Source organism: Crinia signifera, chromosome 4 (genome assembly GCF_055691185.1).
Source record: "Crinia signifera chromosome 4, ASM5569118v1, whole genome shotgun sequence".
In the NCBI taxonomy this organism is placed as follows: Eukaryota; Metazoa; Chordata; class Amphibia; order Anura; family Myobatrachidae; genus Crinia; species Crinia signifera.
The window spans coordinates 160,099,019-160,113,821 of NC_139220.1; the positions used below are offsets into that span (position 1 = coordinate 160,099,019).

Consider the following 14,803-nt stretch of genomic DNA (forward strand, 5'->3'; position numbering starts at 1 on the left):
TAAGCCGTTTGTGCTAAGCTTTAAAATAAAAAAAAATAAAAAATAGAGATATATTTTACAGCATCGGTAATGTAATGTTATTTGTGTATAAGACCTGTAAAGTTCTGCGCCGAAACTCTTGCAACCACATTTTCACTGGGTTATAGGATCTAACACAGTCTGCTTCCTGCTTACTCCTGGACCATCTTCCTTTTATATTTCCATAGCAGAAGAGCTGTTATGTGTGGAAGTAGATTACCCTTGGCATAGCACATGCCAATTCTTTCCAGTCTTGAGAGTTCAGGGGAATCCTCCCAGAAGTGTAGGTTGCTACTAATACCCATTTCACACCACACAAATAACCTGGGTCTGACCTGGCTTGTTGTCGGGTTGACCCGGGTCCCTGTGTGATGTGAAAGTTCTATTTGGAAATACCTGGGTCCAGCAACCTGGCATTCCAACCCACGATTAAAGAAGGGTTTTTCCTGGGTCAGACCCGGGTTGCTGGGCAGTGTTAACTGGTAACCCAGGTTGATGATGATCTGCTTCACCCCCGTGTGACATCAGTTACTCTGGTTGCTGATGGGGGCTACATTTTGCAAATGATTCAGCATTTACGATGTGAAAGGGGTATTACTGGCTCTCCATTTACTTACTAGTTATGTGGTTGGGTTAGGATTGTAATGATGCGGTTAGATGCAAATCATCCCATCATGCCCTCCACACATCATCTTCAAGAAGTAGACAGATAAGCTAAAACGTTTTACAAAGCTAGCATGTTATTTTCCCCAAATTCCTAATTGATCCAAATAAGTACTGCATTAGTATTCTACTTATTGATCTAGCGTTGTCTAGCCATTAACTGGAATGTCTGGAATTAGTCAGTTTTGGAAAACAGGTATAAAATCAATGTCTGGACATTTCATTGATCAGTTTTTTATAGCATACTCTCTCCTCCTCAAGGTTGCTGGAATGGAACACCGGAGAACAGTGCTAGAATATCTGCTGCAGTGTGGAAAGCCTATGCAAAACACCAGATGCATAGCAGCTGTTAAAACATATATGTACGTGTGTGTGTACATGACCCATTGAGATTGTTGGTATACAGTACCATCAGTGAGTCTGGGTCTCATGGTGTCAATGTCAACACCTGAGCACTCTGACCCTTCCAATTAGTGTACCAAGTCTCCTGGCTTGGCTTGCTTCCTTCACCATGCATTGGCCCAGGTGCCTTGCTCTGAAAACGCTGCATTCCGTTCCCAATCGGAGTCCATGTGCTTGTTTAAGTATGACAAACTCATGTTGAACATCATCAGGATGACCTTTTGTCAATGTGGACCTATTGACTGCCTTCCAAGACTCTGTAGACATATCATGCTGATCCCGAAATTGGGCTGTTTGAAGCTGTGGTGTCACACAGTTAGGCCATAGTATTGTTTTTCTTTGGCCAAATTCAGACTTCTATAAATTACATATATAGTATGCACATACATGTTCTACCTGTTTACATTTTTTAAACTGTTTAATTTAGGTTTATCTCTGAAAAGTGTCTTGTTTCATAAATTGCCAATTTTATTGCTTATGGCCACTAACCGCTTTGTTTCCTGTCCTACCATCTAATTGGCCACTTTTTGGTTGTTAGGGTAAGTTCCCCTCCATATCCCACACTTCTCACCTGTAAAGCCATGCAGGCTTAACATGCGACCTCTTAGACGAGACTTGAGTCTTGAGCATGCTCAAAATAGCCTGCCAAGTGCACAGTAATTTAACACTGCTGTAAAATCTCTGCTTTACGCTGCTAATTGAATCAGCCCCTTAGTGTTTATAGTGAAGAGACCGGGGGAACAAAAATCACTGTTTGTAAGTTGCATTTGGGATCTGTTGTCATGTGTCTATGAATAAATAAGTCTCATAGATGAAATGGAACTGAGGACTGAATTCATGTAAATGGAACCAGCACACATTGTGCTGCCTAATAGCACTGTGTCAAGGGATCAATGAATACAGAACTAGTTGCAAAATATGTAAATAGGTCTGAGGCTTGCAGCATTACAAAGCTGACATCTGGCACATGAAATGTGCTGCAAAGATATGTAAATTGGTAAAATTAAGCAAAAAGAATAAAAGTATAATATAAAAAACAAATGGTATCCTAAATGTGACATTGAGGCATTTTGTCTGAACATGCTTTGATTCGGAAACTGATCAGAGTAGTCAGGGAAAATGACTACAACCCCGTACTATAGACAAATTCAAATTTTTTGTAATTATCCTTTTTTAGATGGCTATTGTAATTATTTTTAAGTGAACTGATCAGTACTATAGAAGTGGTAGAAAAATGTTTAACCCACCCCACTCCCCCTAATATGGCAGCTAAGCTAATAGACAAAGTTAACATACCAGTAGACAACCAATACCAAGGCATCACTAGTTTAAGCAAAGGCACAAGAACATATGTTATGTGTACATAAACATATGGGCTAAAGAAAATATGTTGTTAGGATGCCAACAATGATTAGATCAACACAAGCATTCCATCGCCAATAGCCTGGTACTGCTGTAATGGAACCAGTCAGGTTGTAGTTGCCATTTTATACAAACCTCAATGGCTAGAAGTTTATATTTGTGAACACATTTGAACACTTTTTTTGTTCATGATAACTCCTCTATGGGTACTTGTTTCCCAGCACGGTGCCCATCGCATTGTATACTTAAGACTAAATATGGTATGCGATGCTGCGCGATGTTGTACAATAAAAAAATTGTATGGCATTTTATGGCATACAATGCGATGGTATACAATTTTTTATTGTACAACCACCCAGATGGGTCCTAAAAATGTTAAATGCCCCCCCCCACACACACACACTATCACCACCAACCCGAAGTGTGGCGAGCGCAGAGAGCCCGTGAGGGGCGGCGGTACACGTCCTCCGACCTTTTTCATATCCCCACTATCCACGTCGGCGTGGACTTGAACTTTATATAGTGTGGCTAGCACAGCGAGCCACCAAGCCCGAAGCATGGCGAGTGGACGTGGAATACATGTAAAGTAATGCACGTCCCCTCGTGGGGCTCGCCACGCTTCGGGCTCGGTGGCTCGCTGCGCTCGCCACACTATCTAAAATCAACTCCACGCCGGCGTGGATAGTGGGGGTATGAAAAGGTCGGAGGACTCGTACCGCCGCCCCTCGCGTGCTTGCCGTGCTTCGGATTCGGGGTGGTGTGGGGGTGCATTTAACATTGTAAGCACCCATTTGGGTGCTTATACAATAAAAAATTGCATCGTATGCAGCTATATGGCATGCGATGTGATGGCATAAGATGAAAAAATTGGGCGCCGTGCTAGGAAACAAGTACCCCTCTATGTAATTCACTATTCAACGTAGTCCCCATCCCTTACCACGCATATGCGCCAACGTTTGACGAGTCGGGCAAAACATTGGAGAAGTAAGCTGGTGATAATTGTCAACACCAGGACCGAATGGCATCTTTCACCTCATCGTCAGAGTTAAACTGTTGTCACTTAAGGTACTCTTTCATCTTTGGATAGAGGTGAAAGTCGCAGGGCACCAGGTCAGGCTTTACGACGGGTGTGGCAGAACCTCCTTGAACTGCAGGTGCTGCAACCCCCTTCCCAAAGATGAAAGAGCACCGTAAGGGTCAACACTTTAACTCTGACGACGAGGTGAAAGCTGCCGTTCTGTCCTGGTGTCAACAACAACCGCTGACAGGTTTACCCAACTCGTCAAGCTTTGGCTCACATGGGGACTATGTTGAAAAGTGAATAGTGCATTACATAGACTCTGTTCCGTGTGTACACATGTTGAACGATTTGATGCACTCGTGAATGGTGTCGGCGCGCTTCCGGCATCGTTCCATGTGTATGCACCTTTTTTTTTTTTTTTTGTGAACACATTTTTAACACTTTTTTTTTTTGTACAAGATATCGCATACGATTTAGCGGCCGATTCGATCCGCGATGCAATTTTTTGCCGATTTGCATGCTATTCCATTTTACACCCCCACTATCCAAGTCAGCCCAAAGTGTGGCAAGCGACCTGTTCATACCCCCACTATCCACGTCTGCGTGGAGTTGATATTATAAAGTGTGGCGAGCGCAGCGAGCCAGAAGCGTGGCGAGTGCATGTGAAAAACGATCCCGAAGCATGGCGTGCGGATGCGGAATACACGTCAAGTAATCCGTGTGCACTCGCCACGCTTCAGGATCGTTTTCCGCATCCCCTCACGGGGCTCGGTGGCTCACCACGCTTTGTAATAATCAACTCCATGCCAACGTGGATAGTGGGGGTATGAACAGGTCGGTAGGACGCGTATTGCGTCCCCTTGCGGGGCTCACCGTGCTTCGGCTAACTTGGATAGTGGGGGTGTGAAAGGATGGAAAAGCATGCAAATCGGCATAGAATCAGCCGCTAAATCGCATCCGAATTTTGCATGCGATATGCAGATGATTTTGCGGGTGCCGTAATAATACACAAGTACCGAAAGCTTTGCTCTTTTCTTGTACACTGGTGAAGTCATACATGTTACAGCTGTATATAGCTGCTATACATGCTTTATTATTATCTCCATTGCCTAAAGGGCATGTCTAAAGGGGTTACCTTTTTTTTACTGTGAAACATCAGTCCATTTTAGGCATTAATTATGTAGTACCTGCTCCTTTTTGTGCTCAGTAGCTTGCACAGGTGTGACCAGTTTCATCCACAGCATATTAATGTTGTATATTGTGTGCCTTCCCTTTGCAGTTTGGCAGAGAAATTTAATTTCTAGGTACGGTGGACATTTCTAGGTAGTTAGACAGACAGCAGCATCCTGATGAACAGACAGGTAGTATACTTACCCTCTTCTACTACCCACCCAACCGTAAATACCCCTACCGTGTTACCCCTTTTTAGTGCATATCCAAAGCTCCCCTTTTAAGTGCCTAACCCTCACCTAGTGTAAACCTGTTCTATGTGAATTAAATACATTCCATTTCTCTTCCATATAATTAACTAGATCATGTGCATTTGTTTTAATGCACATTTCTCCAGAAACATAGTTGCTTTTATCAAGGATTCAAAGCTTCAGTCTCAAATGTGTTATTTAATGTCATGTACATTAAGGCTGGAAAATATTAGTACATGTACAGTTTAATAAAAGTACTCCATGGCTCATGGGCCCAAAGATTACAATTACACACATAAAACAAAGCATACCTGAAACAGGAATTTCACTAAAGAATTTTTCATAACTTGAATCCTGTTATTACGGTAGATTAACAGTCAGATCAGCTAAATTTCTTATTTAGCTTTTGAAAATGTTCTAATTGGTACTAAAGTAAATGCCAGCATTTTCCCTTTTGACCTGTTTGTACCAAGAGAATCCATTGTTTGAGTTATTAAAACAAATCTGGGAAAATTAGAATCTTGTAAAATTTAGGTTTATAGGAATCTGTACATCCATCTGACCAATATAAATGATTCTCATAAATTAGGCATAATTATTTAGTAGGAACATCATCTTCCCTATGAGACAAAGATACATCATTTATCTACAGTCTTTTCTGTCTGTTAGTACAGGTTGGCTGACATACATATGCAACCAGTTTTGTACTGAAAATAGCACCACTGTACATTCAAATGGTTTAAAGGTTCACTAGGAGTTACCTGAAGGTTGTTAAACTAATGTCTACTAATGTGCCTATGTTGTGTAGTGGTTGAGTATCAAGCAGTAAACAGTGGGAAAGTAACCCAGTGGAGCAATTGCAGATCGCAACCAATCAGCTTTGAATTGGCATTTATTAAGCACATTCTATTACATGAAGCTTTTTGGGAATCTTCTCCACTGGCTTATGTCTCTACTATTTTCACTCTTGATACACAAACCCTGCTGAGAGCCACATTCAGTTGCACATTTGGTCAGGGAAGGGGCAAGGTTGGAATATCGCCCTTACATCTACTACTCTGCATTGCATAGAAATGGCAAATGGAAGTTGTGCGCAAATGCAGAGCATCCATTCACTGGGAAGACTGACTGGATGAGGCCAGTTCAAGAAAAGCTGCGCTTGCTCTCATCACAACAGAAAAATGTGGAGAGACCTCTCTGTCCCACATACAGTAAAGCATGACTTAGGGCTTGGTTCATATTTTTTTGTAAGCAACAAAAACCCCAAGAAACTGGCCAAAGTCTGGATACTAGAAGGTTACGCTAAACATGGATTAAAGTTTTGGATCGTCTTCAGGATTTTTCCTCACTATGGGTGTCATTCTGGTTACCGAACTCCGAGTTCTATGGTGAAGATCTGCGCATAAGCGAATATGCATGTCCAAAACACTGGGTGCGCCCAGGAAAATGCTGGCCATCCCTATGCGAATTGGGGTGGCCACCTGCCTTTCGGGGGTGGTCGGCTGATGTCACGGAATGTCAGCTGCCCACCCTGTCCTCTGAGCAGGGCACCGCTAATCTAATCCACCAGACAGTGACTTGGATTAGCGAGTGCTACAGAAATCATTCGAAGGTCATCGACCATCAAATGATTCCGGGCCCGCATGCAAGCTTGTGTATGGATGTTTATGCAAAACATCTATTTGCAGGGAAATTAGTCAAGAAGTGGGGGGCGGACATTCACACTGGCGGCATTATAAGGCTCACAAAGCTCTGAACTACCGCTGCTTTGTGAGACAACCTGAATCAGGCCCTATATGTTAACATAGGGAGCAATAGCAGTATCCACTGCAAACTCCTGAAACATTGCAAGAATTCAGGAAAAAAAGGCAGTCAAATGGTATGTCTCTGTCCATCCCTGTGTTTCTTATTAGCCTACTTTTATTGAGTGTTGCTTGCTTGTTTCCATGGGCCTGGTTCATTTTACCCTTCATACAGCACCTGGACAGGTTCTGCCTCTCAGGTGGTACAGGACTCCCAATTGACTCTCTTGACTTTTCTATGGGATTTTACTCCTCTCCTAATGGTCTGGTAATAAAGTTACTCTCCTTGAATAGCATCCCACTTTAACTAACACACAGCCTAACGTTTTTATGTATGCAGCCTGCTTATTCTTGTCAGCTTGGTCTGTGAAATTGGAAATTCTTTCTATAGTTTGCGACCTTTCTCATTTCTCACAAGAGTCCCCAACCACTTTGAATGGTTTGCAGAATTTTTTCAGGGGAGATATCTATCTCTGGAAGTTGAGCACTGTGGCCAACCTGTGTCCTCCATCACTGGGTAAAATGTTGCTGCTGTGCTGGTCATGATTGAAGTGAATAACAGTATGACCATGGCCCAGTTAGAGAAGATGGTTGTAATCTCACTTGGAACTATCTGCTTGGTGCTTCAACAAAGCTTGGTCTAAACAAGATAACTCTAGAGCTGGTGCCACAACATGCTGGCCAGTTTTGATGGGACTTGCTCACACTCTATATGCATAAATAGTGGTGAATCCTGGATCCACAGTCCAAAATAGACACCAAACAATCAGCCCAGAGGACAACAGTTAGAGGTATGAAACCACAGAAGTTCCAAAGTGAGCACAGCCTAACCAAGCAGAATATCACTGGGGACTAGTACGTTAACCAATGCCTATCGCAAGTGCTGGAAGTCGTTTCCAAAAACCAGCACTTATGGTTCCCTTCTCCATAACACCTGTGCAAAAGTCTAGGAAAGTGGTGGATTTTTGTACTTTATTGTATCCACAAGTACAAAGTACAAGATGCATGGCACTCGTTTTGAGTCACCTGAAGGTGCAGTGGAGACCTTCATTCAGCAAGTAGAAGACATTGATGCTCCAGACTGGTCCAGCTGTTTCACCAAGTGGTTTGAGCAGTTTGCCATGCTTGACATTCTTTCTCTTTCAGTTTGGGTGTATATATAATGGGTGTAGGGTGTGTGACACACAGGTCCCTGGGTAACAGTGGTCCTACAATTCTCATTCTGCACCCATTGTGTTGACTTAATCTCAATCTTATTGGCTTCATATGATACAGCATTATTATTTATTTTATTTACAGTTTCTTATATAGTGCAGCAGATTCCGTGGCCCTTTACAATAGTAGACCGTGATAAAACAAACTGGGTAACAGACAGACTTGGAGGTAGGAGGGCCCTGCTGCAAGCTTACAATCTGTAGGGACATAGTAGGGAATCACAACGACAGGCACCAGTAATAGCATAGCAGTCCCACCAAGTTGCAAGTCTAGAAGGGAAGCTATATAATACGTAAGTGCCTCAGAGGGTTCTACGTGTGGAACTTAAATATGATAGGCTTGGCTGAAGAGGAGAGTTTTCAGGGAACACTTGAAAGTTTGGAGGCTAGTGGAGAGTCTTATTTTGGGTGGAAGGGCATTCCATAGGATGGGAGCAGCCCGGTGAAAGTCCTGTAATAATGAATGGGAGCTAGTGATCCGTGCAGAAGAGAGACGCAGATCTTGTGCAGAGCACAGTGGTCGAGATAGGAGATATTTTGTGATAAGTAAAGAGATATATGCTGGTGCAGTATGGTTAATAGCTTTATATGCGAGTAGAAGTGTTTTATATTGAGTACGGTAAGATAAAGGCTTCCAAGATGAGATGGCAGAGAGACATTCAGAGACTCTGCCCAAAACCACTGGTGACAACTCTGAGGTTGATAGATCGATTTGAGTATCATCTGCATATAAGTGATACTGAAATCCAAAAGAGCTGATTAGTTTGCCAAGAGATGAGGTATAGATTGAGAAAAGCAGAGGACCTAAGACTGAACCTTGCGGAACTCCGACTGACAGAGGAAGTAGAGTCAGAGAAGCGAACACTGAAAGAGCGATCAGATAGGTAAGATGAGAAACAGGAAAGGGCTGTATCATTAAGACCTAGGGAGTGTAGTGTTTGTAAGAGAAGAGTGGGTACTTATGTAGTATCTGGACGCCCGATTTAAAAATCGGGTCCATCGCATGCGATGCGATGCGATGGACCCGATTTTTCCATAGGATTCAATGTTAAAATGGACTGAGTCCATTTTAACATAGGATTCTAAGGGAAAAAGGGTCCTTTTCATTTCCCCACTATCCAACTACGCATGGAGTTGGATATAAACCTGTGGCGAGCGGATGCGGAGTACTTTTTAACGAATCCGCGTCCCCTCGTGGGGCTCGCTACGCTCGCCACAGGTTTATATCCAACTCCATGCGTAGTTGGATAGTGGTCAAATGAAAAGGACTCTTTTTTCCCATAGAATCCTATGGAAAATCGGGTCCATCGCATCGCATGCGATTTGGTCGGATGCGATGCGATAATCGGGCGTCCAGATACTACATAAGTACCGAAGAGTGTGATCCACAATGTCAAACGCAGCAGAAAGATCTAGAAGAATAAGTAGCGAGAAATGGCCTTTAGACTTTTAGCAGTTACCAGATCATTCACCACTTTAGTCAGTCTGTCTCAGTGGAGTGTTGGGAACGAAAGCCTGACTGAAGTGGGTCTAATAGGGCGTGAGAGCTAAAGTATGTGAGGCGAGAGTAGACCAGTCTCATAATGCTGGAGATATGGCGGATGATCAGAACACCTGGTCCAAAGGATTACGGTATAAATGGTAAACAATGTCTAGGTATACAGTCACAACATCGACCACTAATGGTTGACAGTAACTAAGTTGACACCTTGAAATGGTCAACATAGTTTTTCCTGTTTTTTTTGTCTGTGTTGACATGGACACCATATAAGTGTACCATGTCCCCTCGCTTGGCTCACTGTGCTCACCATGCTTCGGGCACGGTGCCTCGTTGAGCTCTGCACACTATTATATTCCCACTCTATACCTACTTGGGTAGTAAAGTATTAAAAAGAAAAAAAAAGTTAAAAGCTCAATGTTGACCATAAGTGTGTGTATCGCCCTTTTGTCAATGTCGACCATTTCAAGGTGTCAGCCAGTGACTGTCTACCCAGTGTCCGCAAACCAGCCCCCAAGCATAGTGAGTGAACCAAGCCATGCGAGGGTGTGAGGTACACTTTAGTGTGCACTACATTTAGTTAGCCATATGCATACATAAGTTCACAAAGTTCTTAAAATCATGTAAAAATTCATCACATATCACATCTCCTATCGCATCTCATATCATAGGATCGACCCTATAGAGTGCTATGGTGCTAAAAATAACACATTTCCGAGTTTTTTGCTCTAAAAAAAGTTAGTATAAATGTATTTACTGTATGTGCCGGTTGTCTAAAATGAGATATCAAATTTGAACCCTTTTAATTTCACGAGTCCTAAATTTTGTTTTTACGAAATACACCAACCTCTTTACTGCTTATTCGTTTCTGAGCCTTGCATATATGTATGTGTAATTAATAAATGCATACCTAGAAATCATTTGTAGTCACTTTCAGTTTCAAGTTCACAGCATGAATGGGTTAATGACTTGAGTTACTCATCTAGTTGTTTTGCTGCTTATTGGTTCCCAGTAGTATTACTGCTTGGGAAGTGTGAAAGTCTTTCCTGCAGAGTGCTCCAGTCAGTGTGTGCTGCAGAAACTGTAATGTCTCCTTACTATTGTGAGCACATTCTCCACCCAAAACTTGTTGTGACACATCTGTTTTACGTTGCATAGCCTGGTTATCTGAGCAGCCAGCCCTCTTTTCATCGTCTCTCCCGGCAACTTTCATTCCCCACAAATCCTCAGTTTCCAGGAAATCTGGCTGCCTCTTCACTCTCCATTTTTTCTTCAGACATGTTTTGATTCAGTTCTATTTTTATTTCGTCCTACTATTTTGTAGACGGAAGTGGTTATGGATCTAAACACAGAAGGTATGTGCTTGTGCGTAGGATGTGCTTTCAGCTTTAAATGTGATTATTCCCATTTATAGTTTGTGCGTTCTCTCTGCTTCTATCTTCTATTGTTTGTTCTGTCCAATCTTTTCTGCCAGAGGCTATACCTGGAGTAGGCTGTTCCATTGGACTCATGCATATGCATTTCATGTTTAGAATACAGCGTACAAGCAAGGGGTATATAGAGGTCAAGGGAAAATATTGTGTCCTTCTTCCCTTCCTGCTCACTCGAAACTGTTGTGAAATGCTTCTAGTAACTATCGCAGGAACTTTGCTGAGCATAATGTTAAAATGAAGAACTGGGGTAGAACTTTGGGGAAATTTGGCTGCTTTGTATTCTGCTTGGATTACAGTGAAGGTACAAAACAGTGAAGGCTTAACAATATGCATTTTACAGGCTTTTTATTTAGCTTAAATTAATAATTTGTGGACAGGTCTAACCCCATATATTATTGATCAAAGTGATAATCTGCCCATGTGCGCATTTACTTTTGCTTAATGTGTGTTTACGGGTTTATGAATGTAACATGCTGTATGTTTTAACCACATTGCAAGGCATTAAAGCTGGCTACACACGCATTGATTTTCTTGTTTGTTTGTTTCTTTTTTTTTTTTTTTACGAACAACTGCATTTTTGTGCAATCACTGAAACATACAGTTGAGCTGCACATTTGAAAATCCTTCAAATTAAGAACCAATTGCTTCCTAAACCATACAATTCTGATCTGACAGAACTGTGTTGGATTCATTGCCAGACGTGTTAAGGGCCCCATACATCAGCAATTAATTGTGACAATTTTCAGATATGGAGATGATTGCCATAATTAATTTTAGATGTGTGGGCTCCCCCTTTTGGCAATCCCAATCAAAATCGCCAATTGATTGCTTAATCAGGTTTTTAAACATGTTTAATAATCTGGTATTATCTGCAGATCTTTTTTATATGTGTGGGCATTCCCAATTCGTCTTCTTCATCTATTTACATTATGAACAGCAATCGATTGGGCAATTTCCAGATATGAAGATGCATCTTTAGATGGAAAAATCTGCCGATCACTGAAATAAATCTGTAATGTGTGGGCAAACTCAGATAGATTGTAAAATCCATTTATCTGGCCAAAAAATCCCTGGATCTGGAAATCCATAAATTGTGATTGCTGATGTATGGGGCCCATTACTGATGTTAATACTTAATTTGATGGTTTGATTGGATTGTATGTAGGGATGCCAATCCCGGGGCATTTTTTCAATCCCGGGATCCGGGATTGAAAAATGCTCAATCCCGGGATACCGGGATTGGCATCCCCACCAAAAAAAAACATTTTTAGCATAGGACCCACCCCGGCCGACCCGCACATCTAAATACATTAGGTTGCGGACGGGCGGCCGGGAGTGGGTTTGGAGGTGCACGGTGCCTCCCGGCAAGTGCACCTCCATAGAAGACAGCAGGCGGGCGGAGGCAGGCAGGCGGGCGGCGGAGAAGAGGCGGGCGGAGTCAGGCCGGTGTGCTGGCGGGCGGGTAGGCGGTCACTGGTGACGTGTGGCCTGCGCAGCGTGACCTCTACTGTCATGCTACGCAGGCCGCACGCCGGGTCAGGTTACGGGAACAGCCGGGCAGCGTCTGAGCGAGTGCTCAGACGCTGCCCGGCATTAGACTGCGCATGCACAGTCTAATCCCGAAATCCCGGGATTGGATTCTCCTCAGACTTTTTTAGGCCAAATCCCGGGATCCCGCCGATCCCGGGATTGGCCACACTAATTGTATGTGACCAGATTGGGAAGTTGGGTTTAGGTAATTTCTTTAGTACTTGTACTAGTACTTGAGGAATATTGTGTGTAAGGTAGACACTTTAGTATAAATTGTGACCTTCCTGTTGCTGTTGGACCTTATTACTTGTCTCAGTGGTTATTACTCTCATGCTGGTATTAGTACAGGGGGAGGCTGTCCAACTTTTTAGGACCATGTGAATTTATATAGCAATAGGGGGTATTCGGTTTTAAAAGTGAAGAGTTTTATCTATCTAGACTAGAGTGTTTATTCTGCATAATGGTAATATAAGTCTCAGTAGTTGATTATCAAGGCACTAAGAGATTCTACAGGGCAGGAATGTGACAGACAGTTAAAAAGTTACCTACCCAGTTTAGACCAGGGTATGACATTCCAAACATCTGTGGGAGGTTTTTACTTTTGACTTCTGGAGGTGATTGGTATATCAGGAAACATGCACCCTGCCGTGTTCCACTAAAATATATAAAAACTCGGTACTTGTAGTTTCATCGCGGCAGTTACGCCGTCAGCGTAGCGTTCCTGTCAAAATCAGCGTAGTGTTCCCGCAGCCAGCGTAGTTAGTGTAGTCAGTCAGAAGTAGCGTACTGTTCCCGCGGCCGCTTAAGTGTCCCTGGCTACGTTATCAGCGTAGGCTGCCACCGTGAAACGACACAAGAAACTACCGTACTGTTGCCGGGAACTGCCTCTCTGTCCCCAGCGTCCCTGGCAAGCCTACTCAACTCCTCTCACACCGCCAGTGCCAGTATGATCCCCTCTCTTTGATGGAGAGGGGATGATGCTGGCGCCGGCGAAGAGGCGCTCCATCTGTTTGACACGCAGGAGCGTGTCAGACGCTCCACCAATGAGACGCTCCTACATCTAATTAGCTATTACGGCAGGGTACAGCAACCCTGAATACACCATTAGGGGTTCTGTAGCGCCTTTTCAAACCCCCACTATCCACGGCAGCCCAAAGTGTGGCGAGCGGATGTGTTACGTGTCCACCTGACCTTTTCATACCCCCACTATCCACGTCGGCGCAGGGTTGATTTTATATAGTGTGGCGAGCACACGCGGATGACCTTACATGTAATCAGTGTCCCCTTACGGGGCTTGCTGCACTCACCACACTTCGGGCTCGGTGGCTCGCTGCGCTCACCACACTATATAAAAGACAACAACTCCGCGCAGACGTGGGGGTATGAAAAGGTCGGGTGGACACTTATTGCGTCCCCTCACCACGCTTCGGGCTGCCGTGGAAAGTGGAGGTTTGAAAAGGCGCTGCTGTACCCTGCCGTAATAGCTACTCAGACGCAGGAGCGTCTGAGATGCATGTCAAACAGATGGAGCGCCTCTCTCCGCCTGCGCCAGCATGATCTCCTCTCCACCAAAGAGAGGGGATCATGCTGGCGCCGGGGATGCGAGAGAGGCTTGCCAGGGGCGGTGCCGAATAGGCTTCCTGGGGACAGAGATGCAGTTCCCAGCAACAGTACGGTAGTTACTTGTGTAGTTTCACAGTGGCCGCCTACACCGATAACGTAGCTTAGGCTGCCACCGTGAAACTACACAAGTAAGGCAGCTGTTGGGCTACGCTGATAATGTAGCTTAGGCTGCCGCTGTGAAACTACACAAGTAAGGCAGCCGTTGGGCTACGTTAATAGCGTAGCTTCAAACGTAGCGTAAGCTGCCGATGTGAAACTACACAAGTACCAAAAACTGTTTTGGAGGCATCTTTTTGTACCCTTTTGTAATTTAGACTTTTATTACTTCATTTACTCAACACTTTTTTTTACTTTCAATTCTATAACCTAACCTTCTAAAAATATTCTAATCACATCCTCAATTCTAAGTACAAATAAGGAACCTTTTTTTCCCCTAACAAATGTGGTTTATGTCTGATGATGGATTCCAGGCACATTAGTAAAGTCTTTATGGTGCAATAAAGTATGCAATGTCAGGTTATAGGTTAGGAACTACAGGTTCCAGCACACTCGGTCTGCCATAAACTGCAATGGTTGCCTAGTGCTTTACCAGTGTGTGTAGGACAGACACAATACGTTATATATATGCACCATCTGGCAAATAACTGTACATATTTTAGCATTTCTTTTTACAGCAAGAATAATGACACTTATATTTCCTGTGCAAGAAATAGGTTTAATAACACATTGAAGGGGAGGTAGTTGACTCTTACAGGAAATCCACCTTAAATATACAATTCTACAGTATTTACAATTAAATACAAGGACATGTCTTAC

At 43.3% G+C, this 14,803-nt stretch overlaps 1 protein-coding gene across 4 annotated transcripts in view; it reads left to right on the plus strand.

Annotated features, from left to right (window-relative positions):
- The window catches only part of PLXNB2 (plexin B2), a 199,550-nt gene that overhangs the window by 62,204 nt on the left and 122,543 nt on the right, over window positions 1–14,803 (plus strand). For 2 of the 4 annotated variants that reach the window (XM_083182864.1, XM_083182866.1), the window contains exon 1: window positions 10,468–10,756. The exons of the other annotated variants lie outside the window; for them this stretch is intronic. The gene's annotated coding sequence lies outside the window, so the exon portion shown is untranslated. Of the gene's footprint in view, window positions 1–10,467; window positions 10,757–14,803 lie in introns of those variants that run through there. 4 annotated transcript variants of the gene reach the window in all.